Source organism: Theropithecus gelada, chromosome 1 (assembly GCF_003255815.1).
Source record: "Theropithecus gelada isolate Dixy chromosome 1, Tgel_1.0, whole genome shotgun sequence".
Taxonomy (NCBI): domain Eukaryota; kingdom Metazoa; phylum Chordata; class Mammalia; order Primates; family Cercopithecidae; genus Theropithecus; species Theropithecus gelada.
Window position 1 is genome coordinate 212,248,133 of NC_037668.1, and position 4,255 is coordinate 212,252,387.

General features: G+C 42.2%; 1 pseudogene; it reads left to right on the forward strand.

The window, feature by feature from the left end:
• The first annotated feature begins 2,381 nt into the window (after window positions 1-2,381).
• Window positions 2,382-3,675, forward strand: LOC112634658 (annotated as a pseudogene).
• Window positions 3,676-4,255: the final 580 nt, after the last annotated feature.

The window sequence follows — 4,255 nt, forward strand, 5'->3', positions numbered from 1 at the left end:
TCTATGTTGCCCGGGCTATGTCTTAAACTCCTGGCCTCAAGGAATCCTCCCACCTCAGCACCCTGACTAGCTAGGACTACAGGCATGCACCACCATGCCTGGCTAACTTTTTATTTTTTATTTTTCAGATAGGGTCATGCTATATTGACCTGACTGGTCTGGAACTCCTGGTCTCAAGCAATCATCCTGCCTCAGCGTCTCAAACTGTTGGGATTACAGGTATGAGTTCCTGCACCCAGCTGTGCCTTTTACACACACTAAAAAATCTCAACCCATGATGAAACATCTTAAATATTGGCAAGAAAATTTCATTTCTCTGGAGCAACAATTTAACTTAGGTTGAAAATACAATCTGCTTTTGAATGTTTATGTCATCCACCTGGGATTATTTCTGGCTGTTCAACCAGCAGCTGGTATATTATACTGTCATTAACTTGTTTCCAAGACAATTACTTCTGCAAATATTGTGGGCAAATATGTGCAAGTGGGTACAACTGTGTGTGCATGTGTTTGGGGAAGGGTACAGAGTATACAAATGTACATGTGAACACACAGGGCTTGAAAAAGAAGAAAAGAATATTTTGTCACTGTCTTACATTTATTTGCACAGGGATAAAGGAAATAAGTCAGGCTTATATCCTTGTCTCTGTGTAAATTATCTTTGTGCTTCAAATAGTTGCTTGCATATGGTGATTTAACCTTTTTTCAGCTCAGGAAAAAACATTTCTGCATTTTGAAATATGTAAGGGCTGAAGCTTGTATTATTAAAAATAGACATTTTTATTTTAAAACCTAATAATTAAATGTTAAATCAACAAGTTTAAAAAGTAGATAAAACTTTGAATTAAGATAGGACTTTTCCTGTTTTCCTATGTCTATCACTTATTTCTTTTCATGTATAAATAATTTTATTATATTTAATAAACCAAACCCTCAAACTTAACAAATATATTTTGAACATGAGGATAATAATTTTGTCCTACACTAAAGTAAATTTTATTCTGGATCAAAGCCTTTCTTCTGGTGTAATAATTTTGTGAAACTTTTAAAGTTAAAAATGATATTGCAAAACTCAAGATAGGTTCTAGTTCAGCCAAAAGTTAATTTATTTTCCTGATAGCTAGTTGAGCCAATTTGGATGATGTACATCTCTGAACCAATTAAATGGAGAAGGCATTAGAATTTTCAATAAATGTGTAGTTCTATGACAGAATCAATAAACTCATATATCATGAATTAAAGTGTTGAAAGAATGGTATCATTCCAGCAAAACTTTTGTGCTATTATCAGAATATGGTAAATGGATATTGGGTAGCAAATATAGAAAAAATTCTAACTACATTGACACAATCTTTTTCCTGCCTTCTCCCTCAGCCATTGCTAAAAACACCAAAACAAAACTAAACAACACAAAAACAACCCACATACCTTCGGGGATTTTTTTTTTTGGAATGAGCGGGTGGAGAGTTTACCGAAAACAACAGAGCAATGAGCTTGTTTACCAACCTCTTTCTCCCATTTAATCAAACCCTTTTCCATTCTCCTGTGAGTACCAAGGCCCTCAAAGACAGTAGCATATACATAAGCTATTCGTGAAAAACAAGCACTTCTGAAGAGTGACCAAAATGAGTGAACATCCAAACGTTTGTTGACAAATTTGTACTATTATATTTTTGTTTTTAATTTTACTTGTCCTTAGTGTGATATAATAAATACTTTTTCAAGTTGCCATGTATTTCTGTCTCCCAAGATGCACTGTTAATCAATCTACTGATTATAATCCAATTAACCAATTAAAGGCAGATCTACACACCAAGAAAGGATAATTTATCATAAAGATAAAGTATGCGGATAATTCAGAGTAAAACTACAGGCTCGTTGAGTAAGAACTACATTCATTTAAGGATCACTGAATAGCTTTTGTTGACCGAAGACTAATGCTCCAACGCAGTTCTCACTTTGAGGCCTTTCAAAAGGGGCAATTAATTGGTAACATATTTGGGACACTGACCTGAGTTGCCCAAGCAAAAATATAAACTTTGTTTTTATGAAAGAAAGGTTAAGGAAGTAGTTAAATCAGGTTACATAATATTTCTTTATCTTAATTTAATTTTATATCTTTTATAATTATTAAGTGTGCTTCCACCTGATTCTGTAAGACTTTTCTCATCTTTATACCACTTACATGACAAAGAACATATGCTCTGTATGCTTACTGTCTGCCTGCCAGCTAGGTGATAGCTAAATTGGTTGGATCTGTCTGTATAAATAATATCCACAACAAGTGCAGTGAAAGTGAATGAAATGAAATGAAAACAGTAGGGCAGAAAGGTCGTTGGCAAAGCCTGAGTCCTGTCCTCTTGCTCTCTTCACCAGACAATATGAGCTTCATCACTCGCTCTACCTTCTCCAGCAACTACCAGTCCCTGAACTCTGTCCAGGCGCCCAGCGGCGGTGCCTGGCTGGTCAGCAGCGCAGCCAGCCTCTGTGCAGGTGCCAGGGCTCTGGTTCCCAGATCTCTGTGACCCGCTCCACCAGCTTCTGGGGCTGCACGGGGTCTGGGGGCCTGACCATGGGGATGGCCGGGGATCTGGCAGGAATGGGAGGCATCCAGAATGGTAAGGAGACCATGCAAAGCCTGATCGACTGCCTGGCCTCCTAAGCAAAATCCGGGAGCACATGGAGAAGAAGGGACCCCAGGTCAGAGTCTGGAGCCATTACTTAAAGACCATTGAGGAACTGAGGGCTCAGATCTTCGCAAATACTGTGGATAATGCCGCATCGTTCTGCAGATCAACAATGCCCAGCTTGCTGCTGATGACTTTAGAGTCAAGTGTGAGACAGAACGGGCTATGCACCAGTCTGTGGAGAGCGACATCCATGGACTCTGCAAGATCATCGATGACACTCACTCAGCTGCAGCTGGAGACAGAGATTGAGACTGTCAAGGAGGAGCTGCTCTTCATGAAGAAGAACCATGAAGAAGAAGTAAAAGGCCTACAAGCCCAGATTGCCAGCTCTGGGTTGACCGTGGAGGTAGAGGCCCCCAAATCTCAGGACCTCGCCAAGATCATGGCAGACATCCGGCCCCAATATGATGAGCTGGCTTGGAAGAACCGAGAGGAGCTGGACAAGTACTGGTCTCAGCAGATTGAGGACAGCACCGCAGTGGTCACCACGCAGTCCGCCGAGGTTAGAGCTGCTGAATCGACGCTCACAGAGCTGAGAGGTGCAGTCCAGTCCTTGGAGATTGACCTGGACTCCATGAGAAATCTGAGGGCCAGCTTGGAGAACAGCCTGAGGGAGGTGGAGGCCTGCTGCACCCTGCAGATGGAGCAGCTCAACGGGATCCTGCTGCACCTGGAGTCAGAGCTGGCGCAGACCCAGGCAGAGAGACAGCGCCAGGCCCAGGAGTATGAGGCCCCGCTGAACATCAAGGTCGACTTGAAGGCTGAGATCGCCATCTACCACCACCTGCTGGAAGACAGTGAGGGCTTCAATCTTGCTGATGCCGTGGACAGCAGCAACTCCATGCAAACCATCCAAAAGACCACCACCCGCTGGATAGTGGATGGCAAAGTGGTGTCTGAGACCAACAACACCAAAGTTCTGAGGCATTAAGGCAGCAGAAGCAGGGTACCCTTTGGGGAGCAGGAGACCAATAAAAAGTTCAGAAGTAAAAAAAAAAAAAAGAAAATATAAATCGTCATTAAAATAAAGGCTGATTTTTTTGTCAAGAATAATCGAGAAACTGCAAAAACATCCGATTCCCAGTATAAATGATTAAAAGCAATTAACAAATTCTACGACCGGGCGCGGTGGCTCAAGCCTGTAATCCCAGCACTTTGGGAGGCCGAGACGGGCGGATCGCGAGGTCAGGAGATCGAGACCATCCTGGCTAATACGGTGAAACCCCATCTCTACTAAAAAATACAAAAAACTAGCCGGGCGAGGTGGCGGGTGCCTGTAGTCCCAGCTACTCGGGAGGCTGAGGCAGGAGAATGGCATAAACCCGGGAGTCAGAGCTTGCAGTGAGCTGAGATCCGGCCACTGCACTCCAGCCTGGGCGACAGAGCGAGACTCCGTCTCCAAAAAAAAAAAACACACAAAAAAACAACAAATTCTACAAAGAAATGGGGATCTATGTACAGTACAGAAGATATTTATATAAGACAGAATAGGGAGCATGTTTACTCCAGTAAATTTTGCAGGTTAGATAGTTTCTCTAAACAATACAAATGACCAATATTGACTC